Source organism: Heterodontus francisci, chromosome 13, assembly GCF_036365525.1.
Source record: "Heterodontus francisci isolate sHetFra1 chromosome 13, sHetFra1.hap1, whole genome shotgun sequence".
Taxonomy (NCBI): Eukaryota; Metazoa; Chordata; class Chondrichthyes; order Heterodontiformes; family Heterodontidae; genus Heterodontus; species Heterodontus francisci.
Genome location: NC_090383.1, coordinates 16,314,784 through 16,339,397, shown reverse-complemented (window position 1 = coordinate 16,339,397; position 24,614 = coordinate 16,314,784). Strand labels below are relative to the sequence as shown.

Below are 24,614 nucleotides of genomic sequence, written 5' to 3'. Positions count from 1 at the left end.
TTTTCCTTAAAATCAAGATGCATTTCGAAATGAAGAATTCTAATAACATGTATTCTAACAAATGTCAGTGAACTCTGTGTAAACAATATGTACAGTCATCATTTATAGTTATTGACAGTTTCTCCACAAGAATATGTTTTCATATAGTTAAATGGAAATAAATAATTCATTCTGCTGAGGGAACAAATTCCATAATAACATGACAGATGGTTGGACAATATTTACAATTTTTAGATTGCCATCTACTTGCCATTGCACACTTACACAGAATTTAACATGTTTAAAAACATTTACCAGAAAGAACAGGGAAATGGAACACCCAAGTTAAGTCAAAACGTTAAGCTTTATTATTGTTATTCTTCTAATATATGTGATCAATGTGTAAGCAATGTAGCCTCTGGTGCAGAAATCTTCTGTATGGCCCAGCCATTCATAATTACAATTTGAACAGAACTCTCCCTACAACGTGTTGTAAAACTTTGTATCAATCAATTAAGAATACTTCAACATAAACACGTTGGAAGACGTCACTGCACCTCTGCACAGTATTCAATTTCAGCTGTGTCACAGTTAATAATCAGCACATGCCAGACCTGCCACAAATTATTATTTAAGACTGGGAGCTACAGCAGCAAAATAAAACACCATACAAGAAATACACTCTGTCAAAAATCTGATTACATTATCTGCAATAAAACACCACTAAATTGCTTTCCTATGACCAAAGTAAAACTTGGAACTGGCACAGTAATCAAAAACCAGTCACCAATAACTTAAAAGTGTGACAGGGTTCAACAACCTGCCAGCTGCCCTAATAGGACCCCTGCTTCTAGCTGCTTTTCATGATACACTGTGGAGAGCTTTTATTTTCTTCTTTGTGTAAAGTTTCCCCCTCTACAGAGGCAGTAGAAAATACAGTTATAAATCACATACAAAACCCTGGCCCTTGTAAAGCTTGATGCTATCTTTAATTCCCCCCAAGAACATCAAGTTGATGTAACAATTTGAAGTACTCAAAGCCAAAATAGGAATACATAAAAGCACGCGATAAAAACCCCTAAAATGGAGAAATTGGGCTCAATCGCTATTTTTAAACTGACTTATTGCACCTTTTGTGTAAAATAAAATCCAAGATCAAATTCTCTGTAAATACATTAAAGTTTTCTGGGGCTTGGGTTGGTGGGGAGGGTGCTTCTCAAATTTAGAATCTATGTTTTCCAGAATATTACAGCTATGTGATGGAAGGTTATGAAAAATATTTTAAAATGAGTGAACAAAAAAGGAAATGCATCTCTCAAATTATTTAAATAGTCATACAAGGCTGATGAGCGTATAGTGCAGTTTATAGTATGCTTTAAATTTAAAATTCTTTTGTGTGTTCACTATTTAATGCGAGAATTGAAATATGGACCCAAGTTTATTTATTGTTGGCCTTTCTCTATACAGACTCAAATTCTGATGACCCTAGTTAATGAATAGCCCGCTTAATTTGGTAAGAGCAGAGGCACACATTCTCTGTCAATTCTTTAGGGACCAACTGATGCCATTCACAAGTCATTAGAAGTCGTCTTTTCCTGAAATACATACAGGCTGTTGCTAGGCCTCTCTACTCCATATTGCCACAGCAAGCCACTGGCCTCGTCAACAGCAGGCTGTTGGGCTGGTGTGTCCGTCTGGCGAACAGGCGCTTTGACACTAAGCTGGCACGTGCTGGCGCAGCAGGAGCAGGCTTGGGCGTGACAAATTGTTGAAAGAGCTGAGCTAAAGTTGAGGCCGGGAGCCACCTGAGCCTCAGGCCCTCTATGGGCCTGTCATCAGTTGCCAATTCATTGCTTGGCCAATAGTCTGTAGTCAGCTTCTGGGCTCAGTTTAAACAAGGCAGAAACAATGCAAAGCCCTTTCAGGCGATGGCTAATAACACCCTGCTGTTTAATGAAAGGTCCTGCGTAACTAACACATAAGCATACAATGCAGCACACAACTGCTAACAAAACAGAGACATTCACTAAATAATGTATGCAAAGAGAGTAAGACTAGGGCCTCCAAATTAACGTAGACCCAAATGATCCAGTACAATAGCCAGTTCGCTTATGAAGGCAAGCAGGCAGTCAGTAATATGGACTGTGACAACATGCATCAAGTTTGGAAGGAGGAGGAACAATGATAGCTCACTGCAGCTATTAGGATTTTATCCAATGTATGCTTTAACCCTTGAAATGCTCATTACACTGTTATGTATGAACTTGAGTTTCTGTTTATTCACTAGGGTAACAGTTTAGTTCACAACAGTGGCAAAATACTAGCTAAGTTTAACATTTAAATTTGCATCAGATCTAATGTTTATCTGTGAAGCTGACAGAATAGGTTCAAACTGTTGAGATGCAAATTAAAAAACAAAACAAAACTAAGTTGCATCTAAAGAATAGTTAGATAGTTTGGGACTAAGATTTTATTGTTTTCGTTGTTATTATTAGACATATTTGAATTTTATACAAAACTGTGCAAACAAAGGGACTTGATATTTATCAGTCTTTTTAAGTTCTGTAGATATTCGTATCAGAAGGTTTCTGTGGTTCAGTTTACTGGTTCTTCAGTATTGATTGCCAGCATTAAATGCAATTATCTTTTTAAAAGAGGAGACAGACTATTACAAGCATAAAGCGAAGGAATAATTAACCAGTTAACATCCACAATCATATAGAATGCCTATAATTCAAAATGTTGTAGAACGTTAGATTCTAAATATGAAGAATATTAAAGATATTTGATATGAGTTAACTATCTTTCTGATACCAAAGTGAATTACATGGAAATAATTATCAAATATTAGATGAAAAATTCCTTTACAATTCAATTAATTCCTTATGTTACAGCTCATAGGGCAACACAGAAAGGAAAAGGCACATCAAGTCCTCATTGCCATGGGAACTGATGTCACTAAGAATGAGTCACTTTGAAAGTAAGTGCATTAGCAAAGACCGTAAACGCACAGCCATGCAAAAAAGGCCACTTAATGAGAAATGCATCAAAAGCATTACCTCAGCAAAGAGAAAAACACAGTAAAATTAAGGTAGGCATGAGGAACAGTTTCTCTCCAGTCTCATTAAAAATTGAGCTCTCTCAAAATTGATGCGACCACATAAAATAAATCGGGAAAGCACAAAAGGTAAATAAAGCCATATGGTCCTCCATTATCATAAATGCAGATAATTTCTACATGGCTGGTACTGTGATTGCTTGACTAAATATTGGCTGAAGTATGAAGACATGATTTCCACAGATAGGATACACCTACGTAGCAAAATTGTCTGCAACGTAAGTAACTAGATAAAACAGTGGAAATAATTTAACTGAAACAATGCATTTCAGGATTTAGTCATTTTTTTTCAAGTGTAGATTTGCTTAGTTATGTGCCACACATAATGAAAGCTAAATCTACGTAATGTTCTCAAGTTATTGATGCTTGTCTCCCCCCAAAAAATTCAGAAAAGTTACTGTAAATGAAAATGTAACACTGTAACGTTGTTTCTAATTATTCTACTTCCAATAATTCTGAGTGATATATATTATGAGACAAAATATTGTCCTTCATTCAGACTAGGAGGTCCCAAAGTCAATTCCTGGTCTGTACTAAATTGATGCAGCTGAGGTGGCAGTAGAGTTTAATTGAGCTGGAAGGAGAAAATTATTCAGGACTTGAGATTGTTATAAACGGACAAAGGATTCCTGCTTCTTGCATGCTCGAGATGTTATGTTGCAATGCACTAGGATACAATAATATTGCAAATGGTAAAGGCCAGAAAATATCAAAACTATCCTATTTCGATAGAAGTGATTCATACAAAAGATTATTGGCCTCTTATGGACTTTTAAATTTTCTAAATGCTCAGCTGAATTATACGTTTTGCATCCATTGCATTTGTTATGTTGCCTGACATATGATTAAAAGTAAATGCAGTAGTTTCTTTACTCTGTAAAAACTATGATCTGTGTTTAATATACAGAATATATGAAGAATGTTTGGCAACATAGAACAAGACTCCATTCAATCTGGGAACCAATTACTGCAAATAAGGTAACTGTTAATCCTTGGGGACTGCACCTTTGCTTTAGTAAATTACAAATTCTGGATCATAAGGGACAATGTCTGCTTATAGGACTCACTGTTATACAAAGCATCAAATAAATGTAGCATTCTGAAAGGTGATAATACTTGGAGTACTCAAAAACATCAGGAAAATATAAACTATAACCAAACATCAGGAATCCTGAGATAAAAATAATAAAGAAACTCAAATGTAATGTATGGTTGAGATTGGTACATTTCTTCAGTCTTCCATTATCTTGTTAAGCATTAGAACTGCGGAAGATAATTCAAACAAATTTGAAATGACTGAAAACATTTATATCTATTTTATATTCAAAAGATTTAATTGGGAAGAACCATGGAAGTGGAGTTTATGCCTGTGATTAGTTAGGATCTACAGAAACACTGTATGACCAGTTATGCCCTGGTTTCTAATTAATGAAAGGCATATATTTTGCAGAGATGCCCCTCCATAGGGAATAAGTTAACCTGCGCTGCCACATGCATTCTTTAATAGATGGTCAAAAAGTCACATGGCAACTCCAGTCTCCTTGATCAGGGAATTCCAAATGGAGAATAAAAAGGGAGAAAATAAGTTCCTCAATAGCAACTCCTATTTTGTGCAATAGCTGCTTTGATCAGACTTGGACAGATGAATCAACATGCAGGTCAGTAGAACCTTTGAATACTGAACTGCCCAACTAATTTTAAAACATACACTGATGCCTGATTTATGCTACAAACCAGAATGTTTCAACATGCTGATTTACAATTGACTGTGTAGGCTACACCAGGCAGGATTAGATTCTGTTACTCCTGTGACCACTGGCCTGAACCAGTACTGAATTTGCAACAAAGCCTAATTCACCCTTTCACTTTCAAATCTAATAAATTTGTATCTATTTCTGTTGTACACCTTTTGGTGCATTGATAATTGAACATTACATAATAATCACAGTATCCTATGAATTTAATTTTAAAATACTGGAACACTATCATAATCTTCAAGGTGCTGCAGGTCTGCATGACTTTTGCAAAGGGTGAGTCAGATATTTATACTCGGCAGGGTGAGTAGGAGCTGTGATGAGGAAGTGGGACAGGGCACTTATCTTTTGTAAAGAAGTTTGTAGGAGATGTCCTCAGAGAACGTGCTGTCAAATTCTTTTGATTATTTCTGGAAAATGAAGTGTTTTCCTGAATGCACGTAGATTATGGAAATGCATTTGTTTCCACATGCATCATAGTTGCATAAATAAATTTCTGTATAACTCAGAGGGTGAAGGTAATAACTTTGCTGTCCACTTGGTAATAATGTTTTAATAGTAAGTACCAAGGAATGTATAAAACTTAACAATTAATTTAATTTGCATCTTTACTTTTTTAGAAAATACATCTACAATTATGAAAAGGATCTACTTAAATGCACATTTCAATTGGGAATTTTATTCAAAAGCTCCCTCCAAATTTGATAGTGCCGTTCTTCCGTAATTTTAACTTTCTCAATATTCTTTCTGTATGTTTGAGTTTTGATAAACTAATAAAACAAATGTGATTTTATTTTATTTCGAATGAAGTAACAACTTAGGATACATTTTTAAATATATAGATTAAACAAAACCATAAATAAAGTGAAAACGTTTATTTGTGACACAAGTAACCTGCTGCATTTGCTAAATAAAGTCCTTTGCATTGAATAACTGGAATTGTTTTTAATCTAGGAAAGTTCTTTCAGAAAAAGTTAGAGTACATGCTTTACCTAGTTTGTTTTATACAACAGCAAAAAACACTCTCACTGCCCCTAACAATATTTTCCCTGGGGTTTTACAGCAGCTGTAATTCTATTAATATACAGGAATGGGGGAGGCAGGGCTAAAAAACAGGAAATCTTGACAAGCTCAGAGAAGACTAGACTTGCTGTTAAAAATAAAAGAATTCTGACAGTATATGTGCTAGAAACTGTAGCTTGTTAGCTTGTGGAGTCTCTACAGCTGTCAGTTCTCGCTCTGATACAGACCTTTGAGGAAAAAAAACATTTTAAAGGACTTGTCAATACAGTTGAAAACCTTGAATTGGGTTTCTGATCAAATAATGTTGGATCCCAGGCTTAACTTGAACTGAAATAAAAACAAGAAATGCTGGAACCACTCAGCAGGTCTGGCAGCATCTGTGGAAAGAGAAGCAGAGTTAACGTTTCGGGTCAGTGACCCTTCATCGGAACTGTTCCGATGAAGGGTCACTGACCCGAAACGTTAACTCTGCTTCTCTTTCCACAGATGCTGCCAGACCTGCTGAGTGGTTCCAGCATTTCTTGTTTTTATTTCAGATTTCCAGCATCCGCAGTATTTTGCTTTTATACTAACTTGAACTGACTTAGGGAAGAAGTTCTTTGGGAGCCAATACCAGCTCTTTGCTCTCCCCTGCCACTATTTGGATTTCAGAACGGAACTCAATGGGGATATAAATATGTCTTCCTATATAGGCGCATCGTAACAGTATGCAAATAACAAAAGTACATCATTCAACATATTTTACTGTATTTGTGCAATGCAATGCTGAGTGGCAGGGATGTTTAGTCATCCCGGACATCCAACATTGCTTTGGGTGGTGGATGGGCCATTTGTATTTCAAAGGTCCATAAAGACCAGTTCTGATGAAAGGTGACCAACCTGAAACCTTGGGCTGGATTTTATTCTCTACCCTGTGCCAAGTTTGGAGGTGGCAAGGGCATTTAATCGGGCAGGATGGTGGTGGGTAGGGGCCCTGCCACCTTCCCACCTCCACCACGATTAAGTCTGTGGTGGGAAGGCCCATGGATGGCCTTCCTGCTCCGTTGCCAGTTGTGGCCCTTAAGGAGGAATTAATACCCAATTAAGGGCCTCTTTCACCACTGCTGGTACTAACCCAATGGCAGGTGGGCCTGTTGTCACACTGGGAGCACAACATGCAAACATGTGTGGGGTTGCTTTCCAGGTCCTGGGGTGGAAGAGGGTGGGGGGGGGGGGGTTAGTGAGATCCCACTGAGAGCCCTTGCTGCCTACCCCCCTACACCACCCCCACAACTGCCACCCCGTGAAAGCTCTCCCGCCATCACTCAGCTGGGTCTGGGATCCAGTGTCGACCCAGTCCTCGGGTGGGTGTCTTTCTCACAGCAGCCATCGCCGATCCGATGGCGCTGCTGAGCCAAAGAGCTGCCAGCCTCTGATTGGCCAGCAGCTCTCAGTGGGCAGGCAACTCATCTAGTCCCACTTCCCTGCCTTTTCTCTTCAGACAATTATCCAAATCTCTTTTGAATGCCACAATTGAATCTGCCTCCCTTATACTCTCAGGCAGTGCATTCCAGATCCTAACCACTCGCTGCATAAAAAGGTTTTTCCTCACGTCGCCATTGCTTCTTTTACCAATCACCTTAAATCGGTGTCTCCTGGTTCTGGATCCTTCCGCCAATGGAACAGTTTCTCCCTATCTACTCTGTCCAGACCACTCAGGATTTTGAGCAACTCTATCAAATCTCCTCTTAATCTTCTCTTTTCCAAGGTGAACTACCTAGATTCTCCGCCCTATCCACATAACCGAAGTTTCTCATCCCTGAAACTATTCTCGTGAATCTTTTCTGCAGCCTCTCTAATGCCTTCACATCCTTCCTAAATTGTGGTTGGTGCCCAGAACTGGACACAATACTCCAGTTGAGACCGAACCAGTATTTTATACAGATTTATCATAACTTCCTTGTTCTTGTACTCTATGCCCCTATTTCTAAAGCCCAGGATTTCATACACTTTATTTATCGCTTTTTCAACCTGCCATGCTCAAGAAAAGCAGGGGTCCTAACACTAACTCCTGGGGGACCCCACAATATACGTTCCTTCAGTCTGAAAAACAACTACACTCTGTTTCCCATCACTCAACCAATTTTGTATCCATGCTGCCACTGTCCTTTTTATTCCATGGGCTCTAACTTTGCTGACAAACCTGTTATGTGGTATTTTACTAAATGCCTTTGGAAGTCCATATACACCACATGAACTGCATTACCCTCATCAACCCTCTCTGTTGCCTCATCAAAAAACTTAAGCAAGTTAGTTAAACACTATTTGCCCATAACAAATCCATGCTGGCTTTCCTTAATTAATCCACATTTGTCTAAGTGACTATTAATTTTGTCCCGAATTATCATTTCTAAAAGCTTTCCCACTGAGGTTAAACTGACTGGCCTGTAGTTGTTGGGCTCGTCCTTGGACCTTTTTTTTTTAAAAGGGTGTAACATTTGCAATTCTCCAGTCCTCTGGCACCACTCTATATTTAAGCAGGATTGGAAGATTACAGCCAGTGCCACTGCAATTTCCACCCTTACTTCCCTCAGTACCTTTGGATGCATCCTATCTGGTCCTGGTGACGTATCAACTTTAAGGGCAGCCAGTCTATCTAATACATCCACTTTATCAATTTTTATTCCATCCAGTGTCTCAACTACCTCCTCTTTCACCATGACTTGGGCAGTATCTTCTTCCATGGTAAAGACAGATACAAAGTACTCATTTAGTACCTCAGCTACGTCCCCTGTCTCCATGCATAAATTCCCTTTTTGGTCCCTACTCAGCCCCACTCTTCCTTTCATCACCCTTTGGCTATTTATATGCCCATGGAAGAGTTCTAGATTCCCTTTTATGTTAACTGCCAGTCTCTTCTCATACTTGCTCTTTGCTTCTCTTATTTGTATTTGACTTCCCCTCTGAACCTTCTATATTCAGCCTGGTTCTCAATTGTATTATCCACCTGACAGATGTCATATACACTTTTTCTACTTCATATTACTCTCTATCTCTTTTGTCATCTGGGCAACTCTGGATCTGTTTGTCCTACCTTTCCCCTTTATAGAAATATACATTGATTGTATCTGAACTATCTCCTCTCTAAAGCCAGCCCATTGTTCAGTTACAGTTTTGCTTGCCAATCTTCAATTCCAATTTATTTGGGCCAGATCCATTCTCACTCCACTGAAGTTGGCTCTCCCCCAGTTAATTATCTTTACTCTGGATTGCTCCTTGTCATTTTCCATAGCTAACCTAAACTATATGATACTATGATCACTGTCTCCTAAATGTTCCCCTGACACTTGATCCACATCATTCCCCAGACCAGATCCATTTTAGCTGTAGAAGGCAGATGTCTTGCAGGTGACCCAATGTTTTGCATTTCATTATTTATTATACTCCTCAAATGAGGAAACTTTTTTTTCTTTGCAGTTCATAAGAGTTTGATGTCCATTTTCTTCCCCCTCCAAATTTTTTGTTGTTCTTTTCTTGAGGACTGTGTTAACATGCCTAACATTTTCCAAGGCAAGGTTGCTGCAGAACCAGCCAGTGAACATATTTAGGAATTGCTTTGAGATTTCACAGATTAACTGATTGATGGTCACAAAAGGTGGGGTGCCACTTGACTTACTGAGTCACATAATGTTACTTTAACAGCTTTACAGGTGCAATTCAATTAGAATCTTGTAACCAAACACCATTTTTAATTTGCTAGTCGATCTACCATGGTGTTGCACAAGAGAAGTCAAAACATTCAAGACAAGTAGATTAGCAGCTGGGATAACTGAACCCAGATGAGGGGAGTGAAAGAATAGAGGGGAGCACAGAGAGATCGAAACGGGAAGGGGACAAGGAGAGAGAGTGCAGCAGGCAACAGAAGACAATATATTGGGGCAGGAGCTATTTCCTCACAGTGGGAGATGGATGGGAAGATTTGTAGTGGAGAGAATTTCAAATTTATGTTAGCTTGCAATTTATCAGATCCTATTATTTAGTGATTTAAAATATACTGAACTTGAATCAGCTGTGAGCTCCTTCTGTCATGTATACACATATATTCTCATCCCTTGAAGATGTATCAGGTCAAACACTAAGGATACTTTAATTTCTAACTTCGTTGCCAATACAACAGAATACTGTTGATCCAAGTTATTTCACAATCAGCAGAACTCTTCATAAAGCATTATTTTGATGCATCACTGGATAGCATACGGGACACAACTAATTAGCATTCTAGATTGTTCCTCTCTATTATGGTTATGGTTATGAACACTAAAATTGGTTGTTTCTTGTAAATTAACCAGCACATTTCTAACACAGCTTAATATATCTAATAATAAGTTAATTTTATTTTTAACATGAGCCATCTTTCTCCCACAATATTGCAGAAAATATCTCTTCATTGTAATCTAATCTTCTTACATGTGCCGACATCCTGATTAATTCAGATGGAGTATATAATAAAAAAGCACAATAGAGTCTACAAAAATACACAGATAATGGCTTAAAAGAAGCGAATCAGGCCAAACAAAGAACAAGTGAAGAATGACGACTAGGATTTACATTATAGGAGAAATCACTTAAATATCCAAGTCTCTGAAGATGGCTTCAAAAACATTTCACCAGGACCCTGGATCATTGCAAAATCGACTATAGTATTAGGTAGTCTTACAATGTATGCATTATTATCATGGCTGTGATAAAAGCTTATTGGTATTGCATCATAATACTACTTGTTCAGCTGGATGAAAACAGTGGTTTATAATTGCAATCTTTATGCTAATTCACCACTATAAATTGGCTTCACTTACCCTGCAACCTATTTACTAATTGGATCCAAACTGGCCACAAATGTTAGCTCTGCTGGTGGGCATATCTATCAGCTATAACAAATGAATTATAACAAAGCCATCAAAAATTGTTAAAATACTCTTTGGCAGTATCCCTGATGGCTTAGCATGGGAGTATAAAAGGACCGTGGGCAACATGTGGCCAATCCAGCCCATGAAGCTCAAGCAATTCAGTTCTTTTCACTTCAATATTTCTCATTGACTGTTCTGCCTTGTTGAAGTCTGCAGACCTTGTTTGGAAAGGGTTGTTCTTAGTATTGTTGTCTCACAGGTAGATAAATCTTAAAGCAAAAATATCTTTGAGATGTGTTAGCACCTGCTGCTTGTGATGTATGCAAATTAATGGCAACATTAACCTAAATTTTATTTGGGGCCTAATAAGGCTCCATGTTATGCACTGACTAGTTTAATGCCAAGCAATAGAGACCAGGATGTTTGCAGCTTTGATTTCCAATCTGCACTGGTCTTGGTGCCAAAATCAATTCCCTTTTAAAGCTAACTAAAATAAAAATAATTAAAAATACTTTTTTTCCAATTAGCTCTAAAAATAGCTTTTAATTTTTTTTAGCCAATGTGTTAAAACTACTTCATAGTCTCAAAGATCTACTTTTGTCCTTATAAAAAGGAATTAGCTTTTCCATTATCATCAAATATCTTCAGCATCTCATTTCTAAGCCTGAAATTCTAGGGGATTTCTGACCAGCCTAATGGCAATAAACAGAACACTTCAAAATGCATAAGTAAGCATTTTTTGTGCAATTAATTAGATTGGTTAGAATGTCACTCATTTTTTTTTCATTTTTCTTCTCCTGTTCATTTTTGATTTTGTACTCAATAAGAAAGAAGATAGGATGTTTTGGGTGAGGGGAGAGGTCATCATTTCCAGTGCCACCCTAAGTATGAATACTGTTGCATTTGATTACTTGGAAACAAATAGAATAGAAAGTACCTTTCAAAAATTGAATAAAATGTTAATTTTGAGAGGGGTTTTTCAGTGGAAGGATTTTTACATTTAGCATAACAAGGTTTAAATACAATTTAAGAACGGGAAATCTCATTCATTGGTTAAATATTTTGGTCTGTTGCCTTTACCAGTCTGGACTTCAGCAGCAATCTTTTTCACTGCTCTGGTACATTAAATGGCAGCGGCTTTGCAACTTGAAGATGGATAGGAGTGAACTGCATTTAGATCAGTTTTCTCTACAGTAGCAAAATATCACAAAATACATATTCATGCAAATTGAGACTGAATCGAGGAAATTTAACTATATTAAGTTTTTTTTTACATTGATAATTAAAACAGAACTGTCCATTAGGTGCAAAAAAATCTGTCAACAATTTAAACTTTTTACAACAGCATGGTACCATTTTAAGGCATCAATTCTTTGAAGTAATGATCTAATAAATTATATTTATCATTTAATTTAATGTGGTAAGATCTCCATTAACGGTATTTTAATTTTGAAAAGTTCAGCTCTCTAGTAGCACATCTACGAACACTTGAGGTCACAAGATACTTAATGACTAAGTACTTAATTGGTTAAAGCACTTTGGAAAGTCTGAGGTTGTGGTAGCTGCGATATAAATGCAAATCTTTGTCTTTTATATTTACATAGAAACATAGAAAACAGGAGCAGGAGTAGGCCATTCGGCCCTTCGAGCCTGCTCCGCCATTCGTTATGATCATGGCTGATCACCCAACTCAGTAACCTGTTCCCGCTTTTGCCCCGTATGCTTTGATCCCTTTAAACCCAAGCGCAATATCTAACTCCTTCTTGAAAACATACAATGTTTTGGCTTCAACTGCTTTCTGTGGTAGCGAATTCCACAGGTTCACCATTCTCTGGGTGAAGAAATTTCTCCTCATCTCAGTCCTGAATGGTTTACCCTGTATCCTTAGACTATGATCCCTGGTTCTGGACTCTCCCACCATTGGGAACATCCTTCCTGCATCTATCCTGTCAAGTTCTGTTTGAATTTTATAGGTTCCTATGAGATGCCCCCTCACTCTTCTGAAGTCCAGCGAATATAATCCTAACCGATTCAATCTCTCTTCATACGTCAGTCCCACCATCCCAGAAATCAGTCTGGTAAACCTTTGCTGCACTCCCTCTATAGCAAGAACATCCTTCCTCAGATAAGGAGACCAAAACTGGACACAATGTTCTAGGTGTGGCCTCACCAAGGCCCTATACATTTGCAGCAAGACATCCCTGCTCCTGTACTCGAATCCTCTCGCTATGAAGGCCAACATACATAGAACATAGCACAGTACAGCACAGTACAGGCCCTTCGGCCCACGATGTTGTGCCGAACCTTTAACCTACTCTAAGATCAAACTAACTACATACCCTTCATTCTACTATCATCCATGTACCTGTCCAAGAGTCGCTTAAATGTCCCTAATATATCTGCTTCTACTACCACCGCTGGCAGTGCATTCCATGCACCCACCACTCTCTGTGTAAAGAACCTACCTCTGACATCTCCCCGAAACCTTCCTCCAATCACCTTAAAATTATGCCCCCTGGTGATAGCCCTTTCCGCCCTGGGAAAAAGTCTTGGCTATCCACTCTATCTATGCCTCTCATCATCTTGTACCCCTCTATCAAGTCACCTCTCATCCTTCTTCGCTCCAATGAGAAAAGCCCCAGCTCCCTCAATCTTTCTTCGTAAGACATGCCCTCCAGTCCAGACAGCATCCTGGTAACTCTCCTCTGCACCCTCTCTAAAGCTTCCACATCCTTCCTATAATGAGGCGACCAGAACTGAACACAATATTCCAAGTGTGGTCTAACCAGGGCTTTATAGAGCTGCAGCATAACCTCGCAGCTCTTAAACTCAATCCCCCTGTTAATGAAAGCCAACACACCATACGCCTTCTTAACAACCCTATCAACTTGGGTGGCAACTTTGAGCGATCTATGGACATGGACCCCAAGATCCCTCTGTTCCTCCACACTACCAAGAATCCTGTCTTTAAGCCCTTATTCTGCATTCAAATTCGACCTTCCAAAATGAATCACTTCACACTTTTCCAGGTTGAACTCCATCTGCCACTTCTCAGCCCAGCTCTGCATCCTGTCAATGTCCCGTTGCAACCTACAACAGCCCTCCACACTATCCACAACTCCAGCAACCTTCGTGTCATCGGCAAACTTGCTAACCCAGCCTTCTACTTCCTCATCCAAGTCATTTATAAAAATCACAAAGAGCAGAGGTCCCAGAACAGATCCCTGCGGAACACCATTTGTCTTTTTTACTGCCTGTTGGACCTTCAGCAACTTGTGTATGAGAACACCCAGGTCTCGTTGCATATTCCCATCTCTCAGTTTATAGCCATTCAGATAATAATCTGCCTTTCTGTTTTTGCCACCAAAGTGGATAACCTCACATTTATCCACATTATACTGCATCTGCCATGCATTTGCCCACTCACTCAACTTGTCCAAATCACCCTGAAGCCTCTCTGCATCCTCCTCACAACTCACCCTCCCACCCAGTTTTCTGTCATCTGCAAATTTGGAGATATTACATTTAGTTCCCTCAACTAAATCATTAATATATATTGTGAATAGCTGGGGTCCTAGCACTGATCCCTGCGTTACCCTACAAGTCACTGCCTGACATTCGGAAAAAGACTCATTTATCCCTACTCTTTGTTTCCTGTCTGCCAACCAATTTTCTATTCATCGCAATACACTACCTCCAATCCCATGCGCTTTAATTTTACATGCTAATCTCTTATGTGGGACTTTGTCGAAAGCCTTCTGAAAGTCCAAATAAACCATATCCACTGGCTCCCCCTCATCAACTCTACTAGCTACATCCTCGAAGAATTCTAGTAGATTTCTCAAGCATGATTTCCCTTTCATAAATCCATGCTGACTCTGTCCGATTCTACCACTGTTCTCTAAGTGCTCTGCTATAAAATCTTTGATAATGGACTTGAGAATTTTCCCCACTACCGACGTCAGGCTGACTGGTCTTTAATTCCCTGCTTTCTCTCTACCTCCCTTCTTAAATAGTGGGGTTACATTAGCTACCTTCCAATCTGTAGGAACTATTCCAGTCTATAGAATCTTGGAAGATGACCACCAATGCATCCACTATTTCTAGGGCCACTTCCTTAAGTACTCTGGGATGCAGACATCAAGCCCTGGGGATTTATCAGCCTTCAATCCCATCAATTTCCCCAACATCATTTCTCTACTAATACTGATTTCCTTCAGTTCCTCTCTCTCACTAAACCCTGTCTGAGGAGGAAAGTGGATATTTGGTCATCTTGGTTGATAAGAACGCAAAAAATAGGAGCAGGAGTCGGCCTTATGGCCCCCCAGGCCTGCTTTGCCATTCAAGATCATGGTTGATCCTCGACCTCAACTCCACTTCCCTGCCCTATCCCTAGAATCCCAACAGAGTCCAAAAATCTATTGATCTCAACCTTGAATATACTCAATGACAGAGCATCCACAGCCCTCTGGGGTAGAGTATTCCAAAGACACAACCTTCTGAGTGAAGAAATTTCTACTCATCTCACTCTAAAATGGCCATCCCCTTATCCTGAGACTATGCTCCCCAGATCGAGACTCTCCAGCCAGGAGAAACAGTCTCTCAACATTTACTGTGCCAAGCCCTCTCAGAATCTTATATGGTTCAACGATATCACCTCTCATTCTTCTAACCTCAAGAGAGTATAGGCCTATTCTACTCAATCTTTCAGAGGACAATTCTATAATCCCAGGAATCAATCGTGTGAGCCTTTGTTGCACAGCTACAACACTGGCATCTACCCGGCAATGTGGAAAATTGCCCAGGTATGTCCTGTACACAAAAAGCAGGACAAGTCCAACCCGGCCAATTACCGCCCCATCAGCCTACTCTCAATCATCAGTAAAGTGATAGAAGGTGTCATCAACAGTGCCATCAAGCAGCACTTGCTTAGCAATAACTGCTGAGTGATGCTCAGTTTGGGTTCCACCAGGGCCACTCCGCTCCTGACCTCATTACAGCTTTGTTCAAACATGGACAAAAGAGCTGAACTCAAGACGTGAGGTGAGAGTGACTGCCCTTAACATCAAAGCAGCATTTGACCGAGTATGGCATCAAGGAGCCCGAGCAAAACTGGAGTCAATGGGAATCACGGGGAAAACTCTCTGCTGGTTGGAGTCATACCTAGTGCAAAGGAAGATGGCTGTGGTTGTTGGAGGTCAATCATCTGAGCTCCAGGACATCATTGCAGGTGTTCCTCAGGGTAGTGTCCTAGGCCCAACCATCTTCAGCTGCTTCATCAATGACCTTCCTTCAATCATAAGGTCAGAAGTGGGGATGTTTGCTGATGATTGCACAATGTTCCGCACCATTCGTGACTCCTCAAATACTGAAGCAGTCCGTGTAGAAATGCAGCAAGACCTGGACAATATCCAGGCTTGGGCTGATAAGTGGTAAGTGACATTCGCGCCACACAAGTGCCAGGCAATGACCATCTCCAACAAGAGAGAATCTAACCATCTCCCCTTGACATTCAATGGCATTACCATCGCTGAATCCCCCACTATCAACATCCTAGGGGCTACCGTTAACCAGAAACTGAACTGGAGTAGTCATATAAATACCGTGGCTGCAAGAGCAGGTCAGAGGCTAGGAATCCTGAGGCGGGTAACTCACCCCTTACTCCCCAAAGCCTGTCCACCATCTACAAGGCACAAGTCAGGAGTGTGATGGAATACTCTCCACTTGCCTGGATGGGTGCAGCTCCAACAACACTCAAGAAGCTCGACACCATCCAGAACAAAGCAGCTCGCTTGATTGGCACCCCATCTACAAACATTCACTCCCTCCACCACCGACGCACAGTGGCAGCAGTGTGTACCATCTACAAGATGCATTGCAGCAACGCACCAAGGCTCTTTCGACAGCACCTTCCAAACACGCGACCTCTACCACCTCGAAGGACAAGGGCAGCAAATGCATAGGAACACCACCACCTGCAAGTTCCCCTCCAAGCCACACACCATCCTGACTTGGAACTATATCGCCGTTCCTTCACTGTCGCCGGGTCAAAATCCTGGAACTCCCTTCCTAACAGCACTGTGGGTGTACCTACCTCACATGGACTGCAGCGGTTTAAGAAGGCAGATCATCACCACCTTCTCAAGGGCAATTAGGGATGGGCAATAAATGCTGGCATAGCCAGTGACGCCCACATCCCATGAATGAATTAAAAAAAAAGCCTCGAAGGCAGGTATAAATTTCCTTAGGTACGGAGGCTAAAACTGTACACAGTACTCCAAATATGGTCTCACCAAAGTCCTGTACAATTACAGCAAGACTTCTGAAATTTTTTACTCCAACCACCTTGCAATAAAGGCCAACATACCATTTGCCTTCCTAATTGCTTGCTGTACCCACATATCAACTTTGTGTTCCTTGTACAAGGACACACAAATCCATTCATAATGATGCTAAAGTTCCCATCCGACTGCAACATCTCATCGATTCTGCTCCTCCACTATATCTGGGAGTCCATTCTATGTTTACTGTTCGATGCCTCTCTGTGAAGAAATTTCCCAATAACATTTGGAGATGTCATCTATCTCTGGCCATATTTGTTTCTCTTGGTTCTTTTAGGATTTCTATCTCTTTATCAAAGAATCATTCAGCACCGAAGGAGGCCATTCGGCCCACCACGCCTGTGCCGACTCTTTGAAAGAGCTATGCAATTAATCCCACTCCCCTGCTCTTTCCCTTCTCAAGGAATTATCTAATTCCTTTTTGAAAGTTATTATGGCATCTGCTTCCACTGCCCTTTCAAACCGTGCATTGCTGATCAAATCAATGCTTCACTGATGGAATGGAATGTTGGCCTTTATTGCAAAGGAGATGGAGTAGGGAAATCTTGCTACAACTGTACAGGGTGTTGGTGAGACCACACCTTGAGTACTGCGTACAGTTTTGGTCAACTTATTTAAGGAAGAATATACCTGCTTTGGAGTCAGTTCAGAGAAGGTTCTCTTGGTTGATTCCGAGGATGAAGGGGTTGTCTTATGCAGAATGGTTGAGCAGGATGGAACTACACTCATTGGAGTTTAGAAGAATGAGACTCATTTGTCGCAAGGATTTTCATTTTGCCTGGATTGACTCAGTTACTAGTTGCTGTTCTCCGAAACCGTCGCAAATTTTTTGGGTTGTGACCAAAAGTGAACATAGTCCGAAAAGTGAGGTCAAGCCAATGAACTGTAGTACCTCATGATCTTTGTAGATTTGTATTCTCGTGTTGTGGCTCTATGTATGAACATTCTATTAACTTTTTCAAATTGCTTGATTTCAATGTCCAGATAATGTAACCAACATGCCAATGACAAATTCCAGGTGTTTACCTATATTTCCTAATGATAATTTAATTTATTTTGTTATATTCTTATAGCCCATGCTTTGACCTATGTCCATACTTCACAGTAAAGCCTGGCTCGGGTATAAAATTAAAATCCAACCCGACAACAGCCAACCCAAACCCGAGTCCTTTAATTTTTTTTACATGCCCGACCCAACCCGAACAAAACTTATGTAGTCGGGTTTGGTCGGGTAGCCAGGCTTTACTGTAGAGTGCGGAGTCCAGACTGCACATTTCTCACCTTGACGTCCTGAAAGTTCATTTGAAGATTACTTCCCGGAGCAAGGCAACACTATCCACGTCCAGCCCGACCTGACCCAAGCCCAAATGTTGGACCCGGAAGAGAGACCCTACCTGACCCCGACACGTTGTCTGGTCTGGTCAGGTTCGGATCGGGTAGCCACACTTTACTTTAGTTACTGGGTGGGAGAAGGTGACCTAGTGGTAATGTCACTGAACTAGTAATCTAGAGGCCCAGGCTAATGCCCTGGGGACATGAGTTCAAATCCCACCATGGCAGCTGGTGGAATTTAAATTTAATTAATAAATTCAATTAATTAATAAAAATCTGGAATTGAAAGTTAGTCTCAGTCATGGTGCCATGAAACTATGAAAGACAGACAGACATATTGTCATAAAAACCCATCTGGTTCACAATGTCAGAAAAACAGAAAGTGCTGTAAATACTCAGCAGGTCTGGCAGCATCTGTGGAGACAGAAATAGAGTTAAAGTTTCAGGTTTGTGACCTTACTTGGGGAAGGAAATCTGCTGTCCTTACCTGGTCTGACCTACATGTGACTCCAGATCCACAGCAATATGGTTGACTCTTAACTGCTCTCTGAAATGGCCTAGCAAGTCACTCAGTTGTCAATGGCAATTAGGGATGGGCAACAAAAGCTGGCCATGCTAGCGATGCCCAAATCCCATGAAAGAATATAAAAATATTGTGCACCCAAGTGCATAAACCATCTAAATCTGTTTGCAAATCTTTGGCTGCATCATTTGTTTATATAGCTCTTCCTTTGTGTGTGTCTTCAGCAAATCTGACAATCTTACAATTAGCTTTGATATTCAGATCATTTACCCAGATTAGGAACGGCGGACATCCAAGCAGAACCTCTTCATCTCTGCCCAGTCTGAAATTAGACCTCTTAATTACTCTGTTTTCTATTTATTTAAAGTAGGTTCATTTTTTTTTGGTTTCCGTCATTTTTAATCACTTTTTTTTTTACAGGCAAAAATATTTAAATCTAGTAGGATTAATTGCTATCGGGACGAGGAATGTTTAAAAAAAATAAAAAGAAATGAGGGATTTTAAAATAATTATGAAAACTGATCATCAAACTATAAACAAACCAACACAGAAGTATATATTCTCAGTAGTGCAATACTAGCACCTTTCAAAATGGGAAGCAGCATACTCTAAGCAGTTTTGCTCGACAACCAACTGTGAGTGCAGTCTACTGCTTATCAAGATCAGAAAAGTATTGTAACAGAGCAAAAGACAGACAGACACAGGGACCTGAATGTGATGAGGAAACTCTCCCATTAATTGTTTTTGTCCTTGTTTCACTGAAACCAATACAATTGCACCAATTTTGAAGGGTAGCCAGTAGCTCTTGCACAAATAAATCCAGATTACTATGTATCTCACTGGCTCCAAAAGCCAATAATTCTAAAGTAATCACCTTTCAACCAGTTATTTTTCATAAACACACAAGTCATATAGCTGTGAATCTGTGTGTAGATTTATAAACTTTATAGAACATCCAACATGCAGTGAAGTTAATTCATCAAGCACAAATGAATATTTATTATGACACTGGAAATCTAAACATCTGGGTGATACATTTTTCCAAGCAGGAATCTGAAATACTAACAGGTTTGCTCTTTTGCTCTGTATGGACTAGGAGTACCACTAAAATGTTAGCAATGTTGTGGTGTAAGATTCATAAACAGTATAAATATCTGTATACGCTGCCATATTATTTGGTGTTTCCTTCGCCAATGTCAAGTGCTACACTCTGCAAATGCGTAAGTATTGTTCAAAGAAAACCTTTTGAGAATTACTAAAAATGTCACATATTTAATTAGACTATACAAAATCAACTTGAATCAATGTAGATTATAACAAAAATATATACACATGATGCAGTTTTCCTGCTACCTTTGTGTTTGTCAATGGATCTATGAATGCATTCATAGCTATTTTATGATACTAACACTTCAGGAGATAATATGGCAACTATTTATTTATGACCATGAACATCATTCCCAGATATACTCAATTAAATGGAAATACCTCATCTGTAATAATAGAACAGATCCAGACTTCTTTGACACAGATTTCTTAAATTAAACATTGTCTAGAAAAAGGGTGTTTTAAAGTACTTAAGGCCACATTATTTGCACAAAAAGCAGTTTATACTGAGGTGACTATATTACTTCTGTTGGCTTAAAATGGTGAGCAGTGAATTTATTCACAAGTATTTTGCGAGCTAGCCCTTGACACTGGAATAAATAACTCTACAAAGTATGAAATAAAGACAGAAAATGCTTGAAATACTCAGCAAGTCTGGCAGCATCTGTGGAGAGAGAAACAGAGTAAACGTTTCAGGTTGATGACCTTTTTTCAGTGACTACAAAGTATGATTTCTTTCTACCTGCCTCTACTAATTATGCTTAAAGAAATTTCACTGAGAAACGTCTGTGAATTGCAGGTTTCAGTACACTTAATTATTGGATAAAAATGTGCAAAAAGAATTCATTTTTAACATAGCGTATTAGGAAACATTTCTGAATACAGGTTGCAATACATCATTGCAGACCTCCATATTTTTCAGACCATGCCCAGCAGTAGCCTTTACTAACTATCTATCAGAATGTGCTTTGTACAGGGTTTTAGTTTTCTTTACAGTGCATGGGGTGCATAATGTTAGTCAACTGCTACCTTGACTGTAGATTTCAACCAGGTGATAAAAAAATAAAACTAACATACATACTCCATGGTTTCCAAGTTTGTAATACTACAGATGTCAAAACAAGCATACCAGTATCTTGAAATATATATGAATAATTAATATCTAAATATTTATCAACCATTTCTTTTGTGAACATAAATTGAAAATCGGATTCATTTCTGCTAAATGGTTGGCACAATTTTGGTGACTAACTCACTTTTGCCTAGATTATAACTGAAGCCGAATCTTAAATATGAGCACTTTCTGAACAACATGCTATCTAACTAATACTACCTCTATCATCTACCAAAATACAACCAGCCAGAGGAATTATTTGGTTAAAATTTATGAAAATTATTAAAAATATGTGCAGGTCAATAGAAAATTCTTACTAAAAAAAACTTACAATTTTGTGGCAAACAAATTAAACTTACAGCAGGGATTCACTGTAATGCTTCAAAGATTCTTCAACACAGAGTAAAAGACACAATGTGTTGAACGGTATTAACTTCAGTTGCCTTTATCTCTCTATAAAGTGTTAGCAGATAGTTCTTATAAAAAGAGCTCCTCTTTGTAAAGTGGAGCTGGTCAACAATTCACACAAGAATCCACACTCTGCTGTGAAAGGGCAGTGAGATAGAACTATACATTTCCACACACATCAGGAGTGGTGTAAAATTACACTACAGATTTGCTTCTAATGCTAATGAGAGACATTTGTTAATCATGTGTGAGACACAATTAATTTATTCTATGTTGCACCATTTTATACACTGCACTATTCAGTACGTGAGACGCCAGCCATGCCACAATGCTCCCCTATTCAAATGGCTAAAATGCAATAAGTAACGAAAATCAACCTTTTGCTCCAATTAAAAATAGTTTAGGGTAATGGCAATTACTGAGATATGAAATGTCACTTGCGTGGAGGATGCCTAACTCACGAGTAAAGAGCTATTTGCTAATACATTCAATACTAAACTAGATCAATTCGCAATGAATAATTGCCATTTTTTTAAATTCCTGCTTATTTTTACATTACAATGCCAATTTTCCTGCAAAAACTTTAATGTGCTTTAATTTCCAGTTAGCAAGACGTCTCCTGCTGTCAACAAGAAGGTAACTACTAACCAAAAACAAAGGGTTAATGTACAGAATAAACCATGCCAGTGCGAAAGCATTAATAGGCATACCACAGATGCCCATATCCTGCATGGAATGTGTCCCTCCAAGTCATTAGAATGCTGTAAACATCTAATTAATTTCATCAGCTCACAAGCCCTAATGAAGTGTTAACAGCCATTGCAGTGGGAGAGTATGTTCAAGAGTCATATGGCGCTGTGTTCATGTATTGTAAAATAATCCAATTTCCTTTCTAAATCTTTGCCCAACAGGTATTCAATAATTGAGTACTGTCTATCGACATAGACATATTATCCTCGTTTTATCTATCAGCACAAGATTCTAAAAAAAAAATCCAAAAATGTTGTTTAGAATTATGAAAAACATGTAAATTTCCTTATCTAAGAATTTGTGTCACTTAAAAAAATTGATGATTCACCAAGTTGTACACACCCATTTTTAAATTCGCTGTTTACGGGGATAAGATACATTTATTTACAAATCAACAGCATCAGCCATTAGAACGTCCTTCAATTGTCAACTAATTACCCTCAACATGCCTAGATTTTCATAGGGAATCACCTGATTAAAATAACATTTAAATTTCAAAACTGAACAACCGAGGTTGTATATAGCAGGAGAAAAGGTGAGGTAAATCAGGAAATAATGATTTGGTGCTATTAAACTTGGATTTTAAAATTCTAAAGGAATAATGGAAAGAGAGGAAGAAAAGTTGTTCCATACTTTTGAGATCTTTGGGAAGAATGATTTAGAGTACACATACAAAAAAGTTTTATGATGCAGTATCTGTTATAGTGCAGACTTGCACTGGTGGATCACTTTATGGTGCATTGCACTGAAGGAACAGAGCATTGGCTATAAAACTTTGAATAGAAGATTGATAAATTGGAAAATGGGGCTGGATTTTTGCAGGTGGCTGGGAGCTAAAAATAACCCCATGGGCTGATTCCCCGGTTCCATCTGCCTCTGAGCCATTTTTACAGAGGCTGGTTCGGGGCCGGCAGGGCTACCCACCCACGCATGGAGTGGAGCCAATCAGGCTCATTATGAGCCAAATTGAGGCCAATTAAAGGAGGCCAACTGGAATTTTCCAGTCGGCCTCTAGTTTCCCCAAAAGTGGCGGGGACCAGTTTAGGTGCCTGAAGGCAGCCTCCTGGTGGTAGGCCAGGCGGCCAGTGCTCCAGGCAGGCCTAAAGGCTTTCCCTGCCTACCTGGATGCATGAGCAGCCACAGGCTGCCCTGTGGACAGACTCCCTCACCACATTGGTGGCCTGGCTGCAAAAGCCATTTTTTAATATATGATTTTTAAAAAAGTTGGAGGGGGGGGGGGGGTGCCTCCATTTTGAAGCATCCTCTCTCTGACTCACCTATTACAGACTTCTGATTAGTCCTCCAGCTTTAAAAGCTACCCTGCTGCCCTTAGTTGGACGGTGAACCTGTCTCCAAGCCAATTAAGGGGCGCCCCCCCCATGAAAATCTCAATGATTGACTGCTTCCTCCCAGGGTGGGTTTGGGACCTGGAAACAGTCCCGACCTGTTTCTTGCCCTGTGGAGGGAAAAGCCACCCCGTAGTATGCAAACAGCCTTTAGCTTATAAACCACAAAAAAAGGCAACAAAAATCTTTGGCCTGGATTTTGCGGTCAGCAGTGAAGCAAGGGCACCGCTAACCTTGAAGAAAATGTAGCTGAGAGATCTAGTGATCTCTGTGTTGAGAATTTTACCTCCTCTCACCATTCTGTGGATTGTAGCGTTCTTTAATGAGGATGCACAATGTGGACCTACAGTGATGTGATCAGTTGTCCAAGCAGCCAATCACATTAAAGAATTCTCAGACTGCCAAGCAGGAAATAAAATCAAATTACTTCTTAAAGATTTTTATATCGAACAAAGTAAGAATTGGGATATACACAAGGCATGAAGGTCCGAGGTGAAATATCATGAAAAACTTCTTTAAAATGTAGTTTAAAAATCTAGTATTTAATCTTAATGGTGATATTTAACAACACTCCACAAATAGAAAATTATTATTTCAGGGCCAGATCTTATATTCATCAATAGCTATTACTCAGATCACTGGTAAAAACCCAATTATATCTGATTTAACAAGGTATAACTTTTTATGGGGTTTCCAACCGTGATACAGACTGCAACTTTTGCATTTCCATGTGAATCTGTGCTTGTGCTAAATTCTGAATTAAGATCAGTTTCAGAGGGGTAATGACGTAGAATGCTGACAGTTCGCGGTCAAAAACCCCTGCCATATTAGGGCCAATAGTAAAAGGCCACTCCAGCAAAGGCTTATGAAACTCCTAAGCATGGTCATGACTTTTCCCTTATGAACTACCCAATGCAGAACTAAATTTACTTT

General features: G+C 39.4%; 1 protein-coding gene and 1 long non-coding RNA gene across 11 annotated transcripts in view; one reads left to right on the top strand and one right to left on the bottom strand.

Moving 5' to 3' along the window:
- ralgapa2 (Ral GTPase activating protein catalytic subunit alpha 2) overlaps positions 1–24,614 on the bottom strand; it is a 616,204-nt gene that overhangs the window by 85,738 nt on the left and 505,852 nt on the right. The gene's annotated exons all lie outside the window — the stretch shown is intronic.
- LOC137376242 (uncharacterized) lies at positions 2,880–5,526 on the top strand. The gene is made up of 3 exons (XR_010976156.1): positions 2,880–2,959; positions 4,005–4,075; positions 5,472–5,526. It is a non-coding gene; the product is annotated as an uncharacterized lncRNA (long non-coding RNA).